The sequence below is a fragment of the Dasypus novemcinctus genome, chromosome 23, assembly GCF_030445035.2.
Source record: "Dasypus novemcinctus isolate mDasNov1 chromosome 23, mDasNov1.1.hap2, whole genome shotgun sequence".
NCBI lineage: Eukaryota > Metazoa > Chordata > Mammalia > Cingulata > Dasypodidae > Dasypus > Dasypus novemcinctus.
This window is the reverse complement of record NC_080695.1, coordinates 58,830,195-58,852,427: the sequence shown is the minus strand read 5'-3', so window position 1 is coordinate 58,852,427 and position 22,233 is coordinate 58,830,195. Positions and strand designations below refer to the sequence as shown.

Sequence of the window (22,233 nt, the reverse complement as noted above, 5' to 3'; positions counted from 1 at the left end):
GATCTACTGCTTTTCGAAAACATAAATTATCCCCACTCAAATTTATACCAGGAAAACCTATGAAAATAAATTCTGGAATATATGAGCCTTCTTTATAAAAGGAACTGTGGCACTTTGAGATTATTTTATGAATCCCATAAAGAGAAAGATTATGTTTTGAACTAATCTATTCCTGTGGGTCTGAGACCCTTTCAATTGGACTATGTCAGTGAGGTGTGACTCATACTGAGTCTCTGCCCTCTTGCTGGGTCTGATATACATGGAGACACAGAGAGAGACACACATAGACAATGATAAAGGAAACTGCCATATTTGATCTGTCCATGTAAGCGAAAGGGTGACAGTTTCACCCACAGCTGAGCTGCAAGGAGAGAAGCCCCCAAGAGTCCCAAGGAGCTGAGGCCCAGGGAGAGATGGGCCATATATCCAATAGGTACTCAGGAAGAGTATGGAGCAGCCAAGATTGATAGGAGAGATCTGGAATGAGACAAGCCTTATGTCTGACTGCTCTTTGGCCAAGCTCAAACCTTGGCAGAGACAGGCAACCATCTTACTTCATCACATGGCAGCTGACTTTGGTGAGAATGCACCTCTGATGGTGCCTTAATGTGGATATTTCACAGTCTCAGAATGTAAGCCCACTCATTTCTAGTACTTTGCATCAGCAGACCTTTGGCAAACTAAAACAGGAACTATGCAAATAGTCCAAGCCCTCAACACTGAAGCTTACACTTATGAAACTTATTTCTGTAATAATGAAACTAAGCTTAATTATAATTAATGCCTAAGAGTCACCTCTCCCCAGCCCCCCCAGAAAACCTCCTTTTTGCTCAAATGTTGTCTCTCTATAAGCCAAACTGCAAATAAACCCACTACTTTCCCCCCTACATGGGACATGATGCCCAGGGATAAACCCCCCTGGAACCAAGGAATTAATACCAAATTTTAATCAGTGATGCTTTTGGAGAAGGATCTTGGCAAAAAGGGCGGAATGTTAAAATAAAATAGAGTTTCTATGGCTAAGAGATTTCAAATGGAGTTAGGAGATCATTCTGAAGGTTGCTCTCATGCAGGTCTTGACCAAGTGTTGCAGTCTGCCACAGTGTACAGGGCCCCAAGCAGCAATGCTCTTGAAAACCCTAAGGATATCTGGACACTAAAAACCAGCCACATGGCTACATGGAATCAATAATGGACCCAAGGTTATGCCCCATTACGGTACATATTTTTCTATGTTTGGGAAAACCAGAAAAGACATTGCCACTATAGATATCTGGGTTTTAAGTCCTACTACTCCTCTCCTAGACTCCCAGTGCAACTCCAGAGTCAAAACTAGGTCTCTACATCACCTTTGTAGTACAATAAACAATCCAAAGAGATTTTTGAGAATGAAACTCAGCCCATCAGCCAGTCAGCATGTGGACACTGAGAAGATCAGATGGAAAGTAAAGGATGCCTTTCAGGGTATCCTACCTCAGGGATAGAGTAGTCTGCCTAGGCTTTCAACAACACTACTGCACACATGTATGCATATACATGGTGCTCTTTAGACTAGATCTGTCCCCTTCCTCTCCTCTTGCAAGCTATCCAGGCTCCTGGAGCTTCCCAGGTGACCCTCTAATCCAGCTTCCCCACTCCACTCTAGGCCAGTCATAGCTCCCCACTGTTGCCCACACCAGCCCTGCTTTCTGATCCCTGTGCCATCATGAAGGCTGATCTGACCCTGTCTGCAACTCCCCTTGCTAGGATGCATTGAGAAGAACATGCATTAATTTTGTGGTGTTTTCATCCAAGATTAAAAAAAATCAGGCAACCAAATTGAGGAGCATTCTACAAATAAACTAGTTTGTAATCGTCAAAAATGTCAAGATCATGAAAGTCAAAGAAAGAGTGAAAAACAGTGCCAGACTGAAGAGACATGACATGACAATTAAGCGTGTACCAGTCTGGACTCAATCCTTGTGCATGCAAGGGCATTTTATTGGGATAATTGGTAAAAGCTGAATGTGCTATGAGGATTAGATGGTAGAAATGCACAATGTTAATTTTCTGATTTTGATGGTTGTACTGAAGATATGAAGGGATTGTCTTGTTTTTAAAAAACACAAAAGTATTTAGGAGTGAAAAGTGAAAAGCTAATAGCAGAATCCCAGGCCCTCATACAGACTCTCTGGGGTAGGGCCTGAAATCCGCATTTTACCAAATGTCCCAGGGCCACACCTGGGTCTGAGAAGCACCCACTGCCCTCTGCTCCTGCCATGGCATGATCCCAACAAGCATCCAGACAAGAACAATAATTCTCCAGAAAACAGTGGTCCCTCCTCACACACAAAAAGTCTGACTTCCTTTCCTTTCTTTCTGGTAGTTTTCTCTAATAAAACAGGGCAAAGATTGCAAGGTGTGGTGGTTTGGAACAGAATGTACCCCAGAAAATCATGTTTTAAAAGTTAATCCATTCCTGTGGGTATAAACCCACTGTAAGTAGGACCTTTTTGATGTTACTTCATTTAAGGCATAGCCCAGGAGTGAGTCATAATCCTCTTACTGGAGTCCTTCATAAACGGGGAGAGAGAGCAAGCGTGTGCCATGGAAGCAAGAAAGGAAAGTAACAAAACCTGGAAGAGGAGAGACCAACAGATGCCACCATGTATGTTGCCATGAGGCAGAGAACACAAGGATCGCCAGCAGTCACTCTTTAGGAAGAAAACAAGGCCTGATGATGCCTGACTTGGACATTTTTCTCAGTCTCAAAACTATGAGCTTATAAGCTGATAAATTCTCATTGTTAAAAGTCAAGCCATTCTATAGTATCTGCTTTCAGCAGCCTAGTAAACTAAAACCCCAGGGGACTCACATCCAGGGAAGTCTGCATTTCTCCTTGACGGTTCTCTGACTTGAGCTGGGTGGTATTTCACCGCCAGCAGCTGGAGGGACGGGGGTGGGGAGCTGTAAAAAGCTTGTTTGATTTTTAGTGCTCTCTTCCCTGTTCCCATCATTTAACTCTTTCTTTTATAAACCCCATCTCATTAGCCACCTGGTAAATTTCACTCAGAAAGGCATGCTAGCCCCCAAATTTTATATTCAGAGCCAGGGAAACAGCCAAAACAACTCCAATAACTCATGAAGGTAATTAATTGCAGATGACATGTGCTCAAAATATCCTGAGCACAACAGGAAAATCACAGGGTTCCAAACTTAATAGCCAGAATCATAGTTGACTGCCATTTCACTCACTCAAAACTCATATCCACACCACTCCTTTAAGGCAGTGCATGCCTTTGTGCTATTAAAAGCTTTGCTTTGAGGTCACGCCTGACCCGAATGCTGGCTCTGCCTCAGTAAGACCCTGGGCAAGGCACACCAGTTTTATCATTCATAAATGGAGAGATAAGAGCAGAAACTACAGGGAGAATTAAAATAAGTATAGGTAAGTAGGTAGATATGAGAGAGACAGAGAGAGAGAAAAAGGGAGGGAGGGAGGGAGACTGGCAACTAGTAACTAAATAAGTATTAGCTGCTATTGTTTTCACTATTGCTATTATCATTATTCATAAGTGGCACACCAGGGCTCCACTGTCATTGTACTCCAAACCAGGAAGACTGTTTTTTCCAGGGAAACAAAGGCATAGGAAGTTCCTGGAGTGGTGCTCAAATGTTCCCCTGGATTTCAGGCATCAGATATGGAAGACGAAGCTAGTCCTATGCACTGCTTATTCAACCTCACCTCTTCAAAAACTACTTGTCAGATTTCCCCAGGCTGGTTTAGGTCCCTCTGGGAATATAGCACTTCCCAAATTAATTGGCAGTTGAAGGAGCCTCTCTGAACTGGGCTTCCATGGGAGCTAGTTTGGGATACCCTAAGCGACCCCAAGTGACAACTTACGAATGCATACAGTATCACTCCAGGAGAGATAAGGAACCTTAAGAATGGATGCAAATAAACCACACTTCCCCCAAAAAGGGGAGAGAATGGGCAAGAGGAAAGGATATGAAACAAATAGCAAATTATTTCCTGATGGATTACAAGAAGAATGCAAATAGTGATAGTGGGCAAGAGGTTGTTGATATGGGAGGAGTGGGGGGGGGGGGTTTGGGGAGTGGGGTATATAGGAACATCTTATATTTTTTTAATGTAACATTTTGTGTGATCTATGTATCTTTTTTTTAAAAAGACAATAAAAAATAATTAAAACGTAAAAAAAAAAAAGAAGGGACAATACCTCATCAATATATTGTATATTTATGATATTTTGAAATGATAAAATGTGGGTTTATTGGATCGAATGAAATAGATTATTGCAAATGGAAAAAAAAAAAAAAAAGAATGCAGGTGGCACAGCAGAGCAGAATACAGAGAGCATAACTGCAAAATGATGCCAGATATTTCAGGGACCAAGCAGGTGGCAGAAAGGTGCAGAGCAGCCCACGGGGAAAGGCACAGTGGACATCATGTGGGCGGTAGGGGCCGTGGTGAAGTAAAGTGCCCACCCCTTTAAGGGCATCTACTTAGCACTCAAGGACAAGTCTTACCAGGTGTAGTAGTCAGCCAAGAGGTGTTGATACAAAGTATCAAAAATCTGTTTTTTATAAAGCGTATTTATTTGGGGTAAAAACTTAAGAGTTACAAGGCCATAAAAAGTCCAACTCAAGGTAACCTTCTCACCAAACTCAGTGGCCACGTGTTGAAGCAAGATGGTAGCTGATCTCTGGCTGATCTCCACTTTCTCCTCTGGGCTCCCTCTTCCTCTTGAGACTCCATGCTTAAGTGAAGTCCTCTGTCCTGGCATAGGGCTTGTCTCTCAGGGCTTCCTGTACCAGTCTCAGCTCTCTTCCCAAGGTCCTCTGTGAACTATCAGGCAAAATAGTTCATGTCTCCCCAGGTCTTTTGCTCTTTGAGTTTTCTCCTTTCCGTCACATGGAAGGAACAAAAATGACAGAGCTCTCTCTTCCTGTGTCTTCTTGTATCTGTCTGTCCGTATGAGTGTCCTTTATCAGATCCACCAAGGGGGTGAGCACTCAACCTGAATCAAGCCTTCCTAATGTGGTCAAATCAAAAAAGCCACCAAAGAAAACCAAATCAAAACTATAATGAGGGAAGCAGACTTGGCCCAGTGGTTAGGGCATCCGTCTACCACATGGGAGGTCCTCAGTTCAAACCCCGGACCCCCTTGACCCGTGTGGAGCTGGCCCATGCACAGTGCTGATGCACACAAGGAGTGCCCTGCCATGCAAGGGTGTCCCCCGCGTAGGGGAGCCCCACGTGCAAGAAGTGCGCCCCGTAAGGAGAGCCGCCCAGCGCAAAAGAAAGTGCAGCCTGCCCAGGAATGGTGCCGCACACATGAAGAACTGAAGCAGCAAGATGACACAACAAAAAGAGACACAGATTCCCATGCTGCTGAGAACAACAGAAGCAGACAAAGAACATGCAGCGAACAGACACAGAGAACAGACAACTGGGGGAAGGGGAGAAAAATTAATAAAATAAATCTCAAAAAAAAAAAACTACAATGAGATATCACTGTACACCTATTAGACTGCTAGCTGTTTGAAAAACAGAGAACTACGAGTATTGGAAAGGATGTGAAGGAATGGAAACTCTCATCCACTGCTGGTGGGAATGTAGAATGGTGTAGTCATTGTGGAGAATGGTTTGGCAGTTCCTTAAGAAGCTAACTATAGAATTGCCATATGATCCAGCAATCCCAATGTTGGGATATACCCAGAAAAACTGAAAGCAGGGACACAAACAGATACATGTACACCAATGTTCATAGCAGCATTATTCACTATTGCCAAAAGTTGGAAGTAACCCACTCGTCCATCAACAGACAAATGGATAAGCAAAATGTAATATATACATATAATGGAATATTACTCATCTATAAGAAAGATGGATGAACCTTGAAGACCTTACGTTGAATGAAATAAGCCAGTCACTAAAGGGCAAATATTACATGACCTCACTGATATTACTTAAGCAAATTGAGGACACCCATAGAGCTAGAGTCTGGATATTTTATCAGGAGACAGGGAGTAGAGGGTGGTGAGCTGATGCTCATTATGGGCAAAATCTATGATAAGGTGGGAGGGGGTGGTTGAACAGTGGACAGGGGTGACAGTGGTATAGGGATGTGAGTGGGGTTGATGATGCTGGAATGTAAGGGTGAGTAGGATAGGGGTTGGGTTGGACTATCCATGGAACTAAGGGGAGGGCTGGAGGAAGGAACAGGTAAACTCTGGGAATTTGTAGGTCTGTGGTTAAAACTATAATGGTGGGAATGTTCTTTTGCAAATACAGCAGGGGAAGGTTATTGGTGTAGGGCGTCAGGAATAGAGATATATGTGAGCTAGGGCACACTTGGGGCATGGTTCTGTGGAATATGGAAGCATTCATCTTGTCACAATAAATTAAATATTAAACTCCCATCCTGGGGAATCCACTATGTTCTCAATTAGAGGGACAAGAATCTTTTAAGAACACAGACAGTGGCTGTTAAAAGAAAACAAACAAATATGACAAACCCTCCATATTAATGCATGTAACTATGAATATTCTTCAAAAATTCAAACTTAATGGTTACTATAGGCTGTAAGGGGAGAGGGAAGGAAGAATAGATGGAACATGGGGCATTTTTAAGGCACTGGAATTGTTCTGCATGATCATGAAATGATGGATACATTTTGTCAAAACCTGTAAAAGTGTATGGTGAAAAATGTAGACCATAATGTAAATCATAACGTAAACCACTGACCATGGTTAGTAGCAATGTTTCAATATTTGTATACCATACTCATGTAAGATGTTATTAATAGGGGGAAATGTGAGAGGGGGAAAAGGTGGGATATATGGAATCCCCTGTATTTTCTTTGTGACTTTTCTGTAACCTAAAGCTTCTTTGAAAATAAGGTTTAAAAAAAATTAGACACTGGGGGAACATACAGAAGAAATTGTCACTGTACATAAAAGATAACAGATCTTATGGTAATGAAACACACGCAAAAATCCCTTGTATTTTATTTTTTAAATTATTTTAGTTTTTTTTTTTGGGGGGGAGGTTTTGAATTGCAGAAGGATTGCAACTGTGGCAGAGGAGGATGACTAGTACAGGGTATCAGTGGTGGGGAGATGTGTGGGGAGGGATGAACCTGGAATGTGCCTCTATGGAATATGAATGTGTTCATGGGGTAATGGGGTGCTGTCTCAGTGGGTGGAGACCCGCACAATAACTAAAAGAATATTGAATTCTCATCCTGAGGAGTCCTGCTACATTCTCTAATAGTTTGGCAAGAATCCCTACAGTATCTGGACAGTGCCTAGTGAAGGACGATAGACCAGTAGCCCAGGCCCTTTATATTGATCTGTACTTATGATCCTCATTCTTGTGAAATTGATCTTACCCTAAATTTTATATTGCCTAAGAGTTACCTCCTGAAAACCTCCATGTTGCTAAAATGTGGTCTCTCTCTAAGCCAAACCCAGCATATAAACTCATGACCTTTCCCCAACACGTGGCATGACTCCTAGGGATGAGCCTCCCTGGCACTGAGGGATTATTACCAAGCGCCAACTAATAATGCATTTGGAAAAAAACCTTGACCAAAAGGGGGAAATATTAAATACAAATGAATTTTTGTGGCTAAGAGATTCCAAAGTGAGTTAGGAGGTCATTCCAGAGGTTACATTTATGCACATCTCAAGAGGATCTCACTGACTGCAACGGTAAACAGTGCCTTAAACAGGGGGACTCCTGAGGGCTCTAGAGACATCTAGACATTATAGGCAGAACAGACAATCCCAGGAATTCAGAACCCTATCAGTGGGCCATACCTTGGAATATATGATAACCTATTACTCCGGTGCATCAGAGTTAAACTCATTTATAATTTTCCCACACATGGCTTGTATGCCACTTTTATTTGAACCTATAGTTAGCACTATACCCATTCAATATGTGTCCCAGGGACTTAAATCTTCCAGGTGTTCATATGCCAGTTGAGCCGTGAATCTCAGCAGAGTTGCAGCCAACACCTACTCTCCAGTTCATTTGAATCAACCAGGAAAACTAACAAAAGGATAAGGATGGACAATATCTATCCGAAAAAAAAAACCAGAGTATCCACAACTGCAAGCAAGGCAGTTTCAACCATCTCCCCCATGGAATCTAAGCCCCTTCTCAATTGGAAGCAGTGGGCATCACCATCCCCAAATCCTCAAGACTGAGAAATGAACAAACATAAGGGGGAAATGCAACTATGGACTAAAGTAGATTTATTATTCTAGTTATGGAAGAACTTGTAACATTGATGTAAAGGCAGTGGCCACCAGAAGTTCTGAGGGGAGGGAGAGGGAATACGTGCAACATGAGGCATTTGGGAGACATTGGAATTGTTCTGCATGACACTGCAATGATGGATACAGGCCATTATAATTTTGTCGAAACCTATAAAATTGTGCAGTGCAAAGTATAAACTGTGAAGTAAACCATAGAAGCATGGTTAGTAGCAATGCTTCAATATGTGTTCATTAATTGTAACCATACCAATGAATGATGTTAATGGGGAAAGGGAGGGTGTATATGGGAATCTCCTATATATTGATGTAACATTTATGTAATCTAAAGCTTTTTTAAGAATAAATTTTTTTAAAGCCTTCAAAGCAATCTCAATAGGTAATCTAATCAAAGGCTCCTCAACTGAATTTAATATAATCAAAGGGTATCATACCCAGAAGAACAGATTAGTTTACAAACATAATCTTTCTTTTGGGGATACATAAATAATCTCAAGCTGTCATACCAGGTCTACACAATTTTCAAGAGAAGTTGGAAATCTGGTTTAAATGTCAAGGTTTTAAAAACAGTCACAATTTTTAAAACATTTACAGTCCAAAGAAAACACGTATGTGAGCCTGGGGCTACCCAGTGCTACCTCTACTCTCAGCCTTCACCTCTTGGCAACAAACTTTAACATCTGTGAGACTTGAAGTCTACTTTCCATTTACTGCCCGTTGACTAGGCCAAGAAGAAATGGATTCAGAACCCTTGAGATCCTCTTAAAAACACATAACCTGAATCTAATCATGAGGAAACTGCTGACAGACCAAAACTGAGGGATGTTTACAAAGCCACTGGCCAGAAAAGGAAAGCAAAAGACTCAAGGTCATGAAAGGACAAAGAAAAGCAGCAGAAGAGTTAGCAATTAAAGGAAATTAAAGAGGCATGACAATTCAGTGCAATGCCTGATTCCGGATCAATCCTGGCAAAGAAAATTACATTTTTAAAAAGCCTTAATTGGCTCAATTGGTGAAATATGAATACGGACTGCATATTACATAATAATATACATAATTAATTGCAAAACAGATTACATAATAATACTGCATCACATTAAATTTTCTGAATTTTATCATCCTACTATATATATACTTATATAAGAAAATATCCTTGTTCTTAGGAAATACATCAGTAGATATAGGTAAGAGATCATGATATCTGCAACTAACTCTTAAATGGATCAGGAAAAAAAGTATATGTTTGTAAATATAGATAGAGTGTCAAATATGGCAAAATGCTAGCAACTAGTGAATCTGGGTGAAGAGCATCTAAGAGTTCTTTATACTATTCTTGCAATTCTTCAGTAAATTTAAGATTATTTCAAAAAAAAAATTAAAAATAAAAGGAACGCTCTCTTTAGAAAAGAAAGGTTCCCAACTATAGCAATATGATATGGTTATGAATTCCAAAAATAGATATTGGATCATGTTTGTAATCTCGTCTGTACCTGGGCATGATTCAGTTATGATTAGAGTTTTGATTGGGCCATGTCATTAGGGCGTTGAGTCTCCACCCCTTGGTGTGTGAGGACTCACAGATAAAAGATATGGCAAAGGACAGAGTTGAGGGTTCTTGATGTTGGAGTTTTGATGTTGGAGTTTGGTGCTGAAGCCTTAAGGGGAGCCCTGGGAAGTAAGCTCACAGAGGAAACAGAAGCAAACCCCAGGAAGAGAGGAGCCCTGAACCCAGAGAGAAGCAGGACCCTGGAAGGGAGGAACCCAGGAAGCCTGAACCCTCGGAGACACTGGCAGCCATTTTGCTCCAACACATGAAAATAGACTTTGGTGAGGGAAGTAACTTATGCTTATGGCCTGTTAGCTCCTATCTCAAATAAATACCCTTTATAAAAGCCAACCAATTTCTGGCATTTTGCATCAGCACTCCTGTGGCTGACTAATAGACCAACCAACAAAATTAGGGATCTATAATAACGGTCAACATAGTAGGGTTGAAGGAGTTAAGTGAAAAGCTCACGACTGGCCCTCAAAATAAAGAAAATAGCATATTAAATATAAAATAGTGTCAGCTACTATTTTAACTTTGATAATTACTGTGGTTCAGAGCAGTGCAGTTCACAAACCCTGCCCACTCTGTTGTTGAAAAGCCAGCAAGGCCACTGAAATGAACCTAGAAAACACTCTGAGCCATTTTTGGGAAAGAGGAGGTACATCACTGCTGTGACTTTGCCATCTGGTTATGAGGATGGGGAAAAGCCTTTCTTACAGTGAAGCAGCATGATGTCTGGGGATTTTGATCTGCCATGGAGGACTTGTTACTGCTACAGCATTTGGAGACTGAGACATCCCGCATCTGAATGCCAAGTTGAAAACTCAATTTGGCTCTTGAATAAGTTACAAAAGCCTCATCAAATCCCAGCCTCTTGAGGCTGGGTAGGAAACATAGACTAAGAATGAAGCACAAATAAGAAGATAACCAAATAGAACAATGGAGACCAAGTAGCAGAGAAAAAGAGAGAGAACAGGAGGATGAGAATGGCACACATTGAAGCTGCAGGACCGGGGCCTATGAGGACAATCTGGCTTGTAGGCGTGCATTGTCTGACCCTCTCTGTGTATGCGTATGTGTGCAAGCATGTGTGTGACTCATGTAGCTTGTTAATTAGGTATATTTCCTTTAAAGAGCTAGGTTTCCAATTCTCTTGGAAGAATCATGTGTCTGCTACAAAGAGTCCATGTGCCTTCAAGGTACCTTGTGGCTGGTGCAGAATAGTTGCTGCCCCTTTAGTTGCAGGAACCTTCCCACAGACTCCCTATCATCATCACATATAGCCTGCTTTATTCACTCCCATTATCCACCTAGTCCCTGGAATTCCACTGTGAGATCCCTATGGAACTTGAACAGAAGGATAATGACAATTCCAGAGAAAACTCTGGGCTGGGAATGTCAGGGTCAAAGCAAGGACATGATATAAAAATTAGGTCACCACAGAATACCTAAGACCAGGTTTGTACAAATAACCTTCCCTACATGGTGCTTATGGTTCAGGAAACACAGCAAAATGATCACTGGCCTGTTCAAATATGCACATTTGCCTTGATAGAAAATCAGTCCCAAATGATCAAGCCAATTAAAACACATTTCAGAGGAAACACAATTATCTTCCTCTCTACAGCTAATGCCTGTATGAGCTGACAAAGCAAAATCCAAGCTCCTTCAAGATATCTGTCACTGCTGCTAGCCTATACTTGATTAAAACATTTTTCTGCTATGTTCAACCCCACCCTATGCCTTAGGGATGAACAACTGAAAACCACAGAACACACTTTTAATTTTTTTTTTTTTAAGATTTATTTATTTAACCCCCCCCCCCCCCGTTGTCTGTTCTCTGTGTCTATTTGCTGCGTCTTATTTCTTTGTCCGCTTCTGTTGTCGGCACGGGAAGTGTGGGCGGCGCCATTCCTGGGCAGGCTGCACTTTATTTCGCACTGGACGGCTCTCCTTGCTGGGCGCACTCCTTGCGCGTGGGGCTCCCCTACGCGGGGGGCACCCCTGCGTGGCAGGGCACTCCTTGCGCGCATCAGCACTGCGCATGGGCCAGCTCCACACGGGTCAAGGAGGCCCGGGGTTTGAACCGCGGACCTCCCATGTGGTAGACGGACGCCCTAACCACTGGGCCAAGTCCGTTTCCCAGAACACACTTTTAAATTTAAGTGTCTGTTCTCTGATCTCCAGACTCCCAGTACAAATTCAAGAGGGCTAGAACAGTATGCTTAGAAGTCTATTAAGATGGCTTTAGAAAGGTTAGTGTTGGAGCACATGTGGATTCCAGGAAGCTGACCAGACATGGTAGGTTGACAGACCAGGAGGGAAGTGGATGCCATTTGTTAAAAAGCTAACTTGAAACTCCTTGAAAAAGGATACTGGCAGGAAGATTGTGGAGGTCTAAATCTCTCTCATTTTTACTTGGAACTGGGCTGCCTCTAGACAGCAAGCTCCTCAAAAGCAAGGATGGGGGGATTGTGAGAAGATGGTGATGGACTAATAAGCAGAGCTGAATGCTCTCACAAAAACAATGGAGAAAGAGCCAAAAGCTGTCCAAGGGACGTGCTTTGGGAGTCAGCAGACCAGGACAGTGCTACACAATACCCAAGAGGGTGAGGGACAAAGAGACGAAGAAGCCAAAAGAACAACCGTGAGTTACCAAGCCCCCATGGCAGCTAAGAAGGGTTCCCCTTCCCCACCCACAAGACATGAGGCTGGGGTAAAGCCCCTGGCTCACTGCAGCTGACTGAGAGGGGAGCAGTTATCTTCCTCCCTGTCAAGAGTTTCAAGGGAAAGGAGAGGGGAGGTTGGGGTGCTTTTCTTCAGTGAATTTGGTCAGCAGAGCCCACTGTGAATCTCTGATCTGGAGATTCAACACAGAAACACAGAGACTGAAACACCTCTGTGGAAAGGTGTGCTGACCCATGCCATCTGCTGGCCAGTCTGGAAATTGTATGGACAAAATCTTGACACTCTATCCAATCCCTGGGCGAAAGTCTGTGCCCTACTAGAGAGTCCCTGGCCCCATTTTGAAAAGTTACACTGTGTAATTTTAAACACTGATAATAAGCTGAGCCAAATATCAAAGAAGAGCTATGAAAAAAAAAAAAGGCAAGAGAGAGAAATTAGCCATCAGAGTAAATTCACCAACATAGTCACATGCGTAGACATCAGCAAAAAATTATAAGCCATACTAGGAAACAGGAAGAAATGACCCAGTCAAAAGAACAAACCAATATCCTGAAGAGATATGGGATTTAATACAATTAATCAATGGTAACCACACAACTCTCTTAAATCACTTCAAAGAATTTAAAGAAAATATGACTAAAGAAATAAAGGATATAAAGAAAATACTAGGAGAGCATAAAGAACAATTTGCAAAGAAAAGTAACAGACCTCATGGGAATGAAAGACACGATTGATGAGATTAAAAATACATTAGAGGGGGAAGCAGATGTGACTCAGGCTACTGGGCTCCTGCCTACCACATGCGAGGTCGCTGGTTCAGATCCCAATGCCTCCTAAAGAAGACAGTAGGCTGGCACGACAGGCAGGTGTGGCAAGCTGATAAAACAAAAGACACAAGAAGAGGGAACATAATAAGAGACACAACAAAGCAGGGAGCAGTGGTTCCCAGTGCCTCCTAAAGACAGCAAGCTGATATGACAGGCCAGCATGGCAAGCTGATGCAACAAAATGACACAACAAGGATGCAGGGAGGAAAAATAATGAGAGACACAACAAAGCAGGGAGTGGAGGTGGCTCAAGTAATTAGGCACCTTCCGCCCATATTGAAGGTCCTGGGTTTTGCTCCCAGTACCTCCTAAAAAGAAACAAGGAAGACGAACATTCGCAGCAAGTCCAAATAACAAGGACAGTGGGGAGAAATAAATAAAAATAAAATCTTTTTTTAAAAAGTACATCAGAGGCACATAGGAGCAGGTTTGAATTGCTTGAGGAAAGAATTCATGATTTCTAAGACAGAATATCTGAACTGGAAAAGACAGGAGAAGAGAAAGAGAAAAAAGTAGAAAAAATGGAACAGATTCTCAGGGAATTGAAGGACAAAGTGAAATGCACAAACATTCACATTTTTGGTGTCCCAGCAGGATAACAGAATGGAAAAAAGGCAGAAAGAACATTTGAGGAAATAATGACCAAAAACTTCCCAACCCTTTTGAAGGATAACATCCAAGGAGGACAACATACCCCAAACAGAATAAATCTGAATATACCTACCCCAAGATTCCTACTATTCAGAATGACAAATATAGAGATAAAGAGAGGATTCTGAAAGCAGCAAGAGAAAAGCAAAGCATCACACACAAGGGAAACTTGATAAGACGAAGTGCTGACTTCATATCAGAAACCACAGAGGAGAGAAGAAAGTGGTATAATGTATTGAAGGTACCAAAAGAGAAAACTGCCAGTCAAGAATTCTGTATCCTGCAAAGCAGTCCTTCAAAAATGAAGGTGAGTTCAAGGTCTTCAGAGAGAAACAAAAACTGATAGAATATGTAACCAAAAGACCAGATTTGCAAGAGATACTAAAGGAAGTGCTGCAGCCTGAAAGAAAAAAAAACAAGGGCAAGAGATTTAGAGAAGGGTTTAGAAATGATGATTATTAGGAAGGGTAAACTAAAGGATAAGAAAACAGACAACTGAACGATATGACAACAGAGAGAAGAATGACAAAATGAAGTAAGTAATGCCTTTACAGTAGTAACACTGAATGTTGATGGACTGAATTCCCGAATCAAAAGACACAGACTAATAAAATGGATTAAAAAAAATATGAGCCTTCTATATGTTGTCTACAAGAGACTCACCTCAGATATAAGGACACAACCAGGTTAAAAGTGAAAGGTTAGAAAAAGGTATTCCATGCAAATAGTAATAAAAAAAGAGGTGGAGTAGACCAGATAAATGTAAAATAACAACATTATGGCATATGGACAATAATTACTCAGTGCAACTGACAAATTGTTCCTGTGATCAGTATTCTATAAATTTTTTCATACAAAATAAACACTTGCTTTTAACTAAGGAGGGCTGGAGAGGAGATATATTTTTGGATACTTCATTTTTCTCTAACCCTTTCTTATTCATACTCTTTAATTAAAATAATCTACCTGAATCAATAATGATTTAGCATGACTACTGTTGAACAAGATTTTGAACTTTTCTGCCTCATAAAATTGTAAGTTGGCAATTGTTATCTGCTGTAATTCATTCCAATAAGATCTGAAGAATTTCCAAGTAGGAATTTGATTATCTAGAAAGAATTATGGTCTAAATGGAAATTAAATAACTAAACTAATAATTTATCTCATTCTTAGAGATTATGTCCAATAGTTAGAGCTATAATACAAAAATTGGAATTATAATTAATTTCTATTATATTTGAATTACTACTTACATTTATAAATGTTTGTGGCTATACTATCTATTTTTTGTAATTGATTATATTGTCTAACCTGGCCTTGCACTCTCTTAAAATTTGTAATATTTTCCATCTGTTTTTCTGTTTACCATTTTACAATAAAGGATATTTTAACAACTAAAAGAACAGCCATTGATTGTACATTTTGGATAGATTATATGGTATGTGAATGTATCTCAATAAAACTGCTTAATAAACAAATAACTAATTGTGCAAGAACAGTCAGAAATAGTAGTTATGCACAGCAGAGGAAACAGAGAGATTGTGAGGTGAGGAATTTTCTTGTTTGCTTGTCTGTTTTTTTGTTTATTATTATTATTGAAATAATGAAAATGCTTTAATAATGATTGAAATGATAAATGCACAATTATGTGACTGTACCAAATACCATTAATTGTACACTTTGGATAAACTGCATGCTTTATTAATATGTATCAATAAAATTGATTTGTTTAACAAAAATTAAAATATGGGAAACGGATGTGCCTCAACCAGCTGAGCTCCCGTCTACATATAGGAGGTCCAGGATTTGATGTCCAGGGCCTCCTGGTGAGGACAAACTGGGCCCCGTGGAGTACCAGCCCACACAGGAATGCAGCCCCACACAGGAGTGCCACATTGCGTGGAAATGTCACCCTGCACAGGAAAGCCTCCCAGCGCAAGAGTGCCGGCTGCAGGGAGAGCTGGTGCACCAAGATGACGCAACATGAGTCACAAGGGATGGGAAGCGGACGTGGTTCAACTGATAGAGCGTCCGCCTACCATATGGAGGGTCCAAGATTCCATCCCCAGGGCCTCCTGACCCGAGTGGTGAGCTGGCTCATGCACAGTGCTGCCGTACATAAGGAGTGCTGTGCCACACAGGGGTGCCCCTAAGTACGGAAGCCCCATGCGCAAGAAGTGTACCCCGCAAGAAGAGCTGCCCCGCATGAAAAAAGTGCAGCCTGCATGGGAGTGGCACTGCACACACAGAGAGCTGATGGCAGCAAGATGAAGCAACTAAAAGAGATGAAGTTTCCCGGTGCCGCCTGATAATGCAAGCAGATGCAGAAGGACACAGCGAATGGACACAGAGAGCAGACAACGGGGATAAGAGGAGAAAAATAAATAAAATAAATCTTTCTGAAAAAGAGAGAGAGAGACACAGAGGAGAGAAAATAAGAAGACATAGCAGAACAGGGACCTGAGGTGGAGCAAGAGAGTAAACCCCTCTCCCACTCCAGAAGGCCCCAGGATGGGTTCCTGGAGCTGCCTAATAACAATACAAGCAGACACAGAAGAACACACAGAAAGCAGACAGTGAGGGGAACGGGGGGAGAGAATAAATAAAGTAAATCTTTAAAAAAAATTTTTTTAGAACAGGGACTTGGGACTTGGGCATGCCCAAGCTCTGGGTACTCAAAGCCCAGCATAGGCTTGTTTGGATCCTGAATGGTGGAGAAGGAGAGTGGTTATAAAAGTTACTTTGGGAACAATTAGGGAAATTTAATTATGAATTGTATGTTGGCTATGATAGATTATTATCAATTTTCTTGAAAATGGATAACATTGTGGCACTAAAGGAGAATGTCTTTGTTCATGGGAGATACATAAGTACAGAAGGATTTAAGGATAGAGTATGATGATGACTGAAAATAACTTTCAAATAATTCAGAAAAATATATATTTATAGAAAAAGAGTGTAAGAGTATTAACAAATGAAAAATCTAGGTGAAGGGTATATGCACCCAAATTAACTGGTAACAACAGGTATGAATACCTTTCCTGAAGGCTCAAAATTTTTCCATGTAAACAGGGGATTTTTAAAAATAAATGTTTGATGAGGAAATAAATCTATAAGCAAGGCTCAAAATTACATTTCCATACCCCATGAAGGGTGAACGGATAGAGTCACTCAGGATGGAGTTAACTGGTTGGGGGCTCCTGCCACCTCACTTGTTCCAAGAGTGAAGGAATCAATATCAGTCCACCCATGACCCATCAGAACACCCTAGTGGAAAGGTCTGCTCTGAACCAACCAACATTGGTAGATGACTTTAGAGCAATCACTTTTACAAACCAAAATAAGCTCTAATCCACCATAATCAATTGGGCTATTACCAACTGACTATTTGCCTTCAATTTCAGCTTCCTTCTTTCTTTCACGCTTTGTTTGGGGGAGGCAGGGGGGCGGTTGGATTACTATTAAGGGGGATTTATTAGTATTTTTATAATGCCTGTTTAGAAAGGATTCTGGGAAGATGGCAATAATGACAGCATAATTTTTTAATTTCTCTGAATCACCACATTAAAAAAAAAAAAGAGCAACTAGAAAATAGCAAAATCGAACTGTGGGCAACATTTATAATAAAACTAGGCTGGTGTCCCACAAACCCCAAATAGAAGCAGGCAGGGACAAACCAACAGCTACAAGGCTTGTACAGTAGCAGCACCTGAGCAGGAGAAAGAGAGACGCAAAGGGGCATCAGAAGGACCTGAGAAAAGCACCCCCAAATCGCCAAAAGGTATTCTCTGCAAAGGAAAGCATGCTGGACCAAATTGAGAAGTGCAGGTAATTAAGGGGGATTTTCCCCACGCCAGCAGCAGATGAGTGTGAGAGGCCTATAGTCAAGCCTGAAGGGATAATCGCAGTCTAGTCTCTCTTAATTCTCAAAACTGGCCCACCGGGACTCCCTTCCAGGACAGGGCACCACAGTGAGAAGAAACTACTGCAGTGGAATCACAACCGAGCAGCACAGAAACACCAGTGAAGATCCAGCTAAAAGAGGGGAGGAGAAAGGAAATCTCAGAAAGTGGGTTGGCACATACCTAAACCACCAAATAAAACAACTAAAGAGGGAGTTAGGAAAGCTACCCTGAACCACATCCTTCTATAAGAGTCTAGGAAAACTTGTTTCCAGTAAAAAGCAACAGAAAAGAATCAAGATAAAATTCTATATGACATTATAAACATAAAGATAATAAAAAATAATATCTTTACAGATAATGAAGGCATGCCCAAGATACCCATATAACTGTCACCTTCTATTTCAAAACAAGCTAAAAGACAACATGAAAATGATACAAGACATGAAAGAGCAACAAAAATCAGAATTAGAAAAACTCAATAATGGGGTGACAGAACTCAGGAAGCAATAAGAAATTAAAGAAAAAATTTCAGAAATGAAGACCGACCTAGAAGGAACACCTAGAAGGCAAAAAGTACAAATGTTTTTTTTAAAACCAGAAAGAATAAAGATGGGGTAAAAAAAAGATTTGAGAAAAAGTGACAAATATTAAAGATAGGTAAACAAGGTCCCATATACAGAAAACAGAAGCCCCTAGAGAGAAGCAAAGGAAAGGAACAGATATTAAAAGCTATGACTAAAAAAAATCCCGTTAAAATTAAGAGATTTGAAATCGTATATTGAAAGAGCACACTATACACCTAAGAATAGTGGCCCTGAATGATTAGCACAAGAAGTATTCTATTAAAATTAATGAACTTTAAATAAAGAGAAAATCTCCTTTGGGCACCTAGGCAAAAACAGCAAAGGGAAAACGGATGTGGCTCAAGCAATCTCGCTCCCATCTACCATACAGGAGGTCCAGGGTTTGATTCCCAGGGCCTCCTGGGTGAAAGGCATGCTGGCCCATGCAGCAAGCTGGCTCAAAAGGAGAGCTGCCCATGCAGAGTGCTGGCCTGCGCAGGAGTGCTGGCATGCACATAGTGCTGGTGCAGCAAGATGACGCAACAAAGACACAGAGGAGAGACAATAAGAGATGTAGCAGACCAAGGAGCTGCGGTGGCCCAAAAGACTGAGTGCCTCTCTCCTACCCTGAAAGGTCGCAGGATTAGTTTCTGATGTCATCTAAAGAGAAGACAAGCAGACATAGAAGAATACACAGAGAGTATACAGTGAGCACAAAACAACAAGAGGAAAGAGAAATAAATAAATCTTCTGAAAAAAAAAAAAGAGCAAGAGATGTCTAAGGGAAAGAAAATAAGAAAATTAGAATGTTCATCCAACTTCAACAGCAATACTTCAAGAAAAGGTAGTATCAATAGCATATTTAAGAAACTCAAGAAAATGTGGTCTAAGGACTTCAGGTCCAGGAAAAATTGTTTTTCAAATATAAAAAGTACAAACTGGTAACAACAGATCAGAACTAATGAAATACTGTTCCCATGGCCATCCCTATTATCTATCATAGAATAAGCTTGAGATAACCCAAATGACTAGAAAGATAGCAACACAGGTAGAAATAATTAAACAAACATACAGAGCTAAGACTAAACAAGGATTCAAAGGCAAAGAGCGAAGTACATGTTGGCTGTATGCTCAAGGAATGTAGATACAGAACAAAACTTTTTTTTAAATGGGGGAGAATAATGAAAGCATACCAAAAAGTTTTTATCTGTTCTTGGTAATTATAATATATTGTGGTAGTAGTATCGGTATTGTTACTACTACAATACTACTTTACAGTTATCTACACATGAATACATATGCATTTATTTTATTTTCAAGATAAGCTCCTTCATGAACTCATATGGACATTTCCTACTGAAATTCAGTATTATAGGGTTTTTAAACATCTTTAATATTACATTGAATCTCTTTTTTCCCTCATACAAAGAATCTCAGGGATACATGGGATGACAGAACTAGGATATACTATGATTACTTTTTTGCTTGATACTACAATACATACACAACAGTCTCAGGATAGCAAGGCCAATACTACTACTACTTCAGTAAGGATGCAGAAGAAATAGAAAATGCCTCATTCAAGTTACACAGGTTTATACAACTGCAATATAGTAAACTAGCCACCATTTAAGTCAGACTGAACTTTATAATCTCTCTCTGATGACTCGGATGTTATTTCAGGGTCCATGGAGACAGGCAGCCACCATTCAGAACACTGCCTTTGTCTAGAGGGTGAAAAGAGGGTCCCAGGGCATAAACTGGAAGTCCCTGTTTAACTCACCTGGTAAATCTGATTATTTACCATTCTGCTGCCAAGAACAAAAAGACCAAAAGGTTTATTAAATGAGTTTCCTGATTGTTCTGTGTTCCAAACTGTTTGCAGGCCCAAAAGGTCTTATCCTGCAAGAGGCTTGGATCTTTGTGGTCCCGGGTTGACTGAGATGACAAAGGCCAGAGGGGTTTGTGGAATCCTGGGAGATTTTATTGAAGTCCTGATTGAGAGTTATGTTCCATGGGACCAAAAGGAATGGCTATCTCTGGTTTCATTCCAAAATGAGCAAGACTCAAGCCTTCCATTTTTTCCCACTACAATACGAGGCTAGCACTTCTCCAAGCATCAGCCCCCTTCCAACACAAAGACAACACACAGATCATGACAAGGGAGGGCAACATCACCAGGAGAGTGCAAAGGTGTTGGCCACCACCACCACCATGACCTGTAACCAGAGGGTCCCCTCACATCTCATGCTCTAGGGCTCACAGCATCTTGTAACTTCCTGCCTAATATTTCCTGACCTTGGTCCCCTCCCCACACCCAGGGTCCACTGACCAAATGAAAACTAAAATGACATAAAGCCTGCATCAGCCACTTGGGGGATGTGGAAATGATAATATCTGAGACAAAGTGGATGTGGGTTACCTCTAGGTAGCTCTGTTCAATGGCTAAAGAAAAGCTGGATGAGAGAGGAAAGATCTATACACTGCCAAATCTTAGTGCATAGTGTTCTCCTGACAGGAATGCCAGCTCCATGAAGACAGAGAATTTCATCTGACTGAGACATCACTGTATTCCCAGTGCTGAAAACAGCACTTTGCACACAGGAGGCACTCAGCAAATATTGACTGAATGAATGTTACTGATGAAACACCAGATGAATAATTCATTCTTTCATTTAAAAAATGATTGAAAAAAATCAAATTGAACTATGTGAATATACCAAAAATCACTGATGTATACACATTAAAATTGTATATGTGTTTTAGTTTCCTAGCTACTAAAACAAATATCATATAATGGGTTGCCCTAAACAATGGGAATTCATTGGCTCACGGTTTTAAGGCTAGGAGAAGTCCAAAACTGACGTATCAGCAAGGTGATGCTCTCTCCTGGAAGACTGTGGCATATGTGAATTAAATTTCAATAAAGCTGTTAAAAAAACAAATAATTGAGTGTCTACTATGTGCCAGGCACTGAGACGAGCAGTGAGAATGTGAGAGAAGAGGACCTGTAAGGTCCACCTCTGAAGAGGAGAGAGAGATGTCTTTCATTAAGACTCAACACAGATGAATGTTCTCACTAGGGAACAAGACCCCAAGGACAGTCATGAAGGGCCTTGTCACACTTGGATTGTTAGAATGGATCCATAAAATCAGAGGTTTTGTATTACATACAAGAATGCTGGCGATCCAGCCTTACTCCACTGCCACCCCCATTTTAAAGCTGTGCAAGCTGAGGCTGTGAGTAAGACAGCAACTAGTCGATGGTCACACATAACAGAGAGGTGAAACATGGAAACCTGACCCCAGAACCAGCACTTTCTCCCCCCATATGACATCGCCTCAGTCAAATACCACAGTGGGAGACTCCCCTACAGACTGATAATCGTGTGGCACTAAATACAAATTTGGAGTCCCACAGGAACACGGGACCTCAGTATATGATTAACATTTGATAGCAGGACTCATGTAACCAGTCTTTCACAATTCACAATACAACACAATCTGTGGGACATACACTGCACCCATTTCATAGAAAAAGCAGCTGGGACACAAAATAAGCAGCTAGTCTCAAGTCTCACAGCTAGCAAGTGGTGGAACCACTTGCATCTGCCAAAAATTGGGAGAAGAGACATCCCCAGTAGTGGCCCACTTCGGATAGGGGGCCAATGCCTGCTGTAAATTTATAACAAAGAAAGTGAGGAAAACGTAGCCTTATAATAGATTAGTAGCAATTTAGATAATCCTTGAAAATCAACCC

General features: G+C 41.1%; 1 protein-coding gene across 3 annotated transcripts in view; it reads right to left on the bottom strand.

Moving 5' to 3' along the window:
* SNX29 (sorting nexin 29) overlaps nt 1–22,233 on the bottom strand; it is a 627,210-nt gene that overhangs the window by 413,663 nt on the left and 191,314 nt on the right. The window lies entirely within an intron of this gene.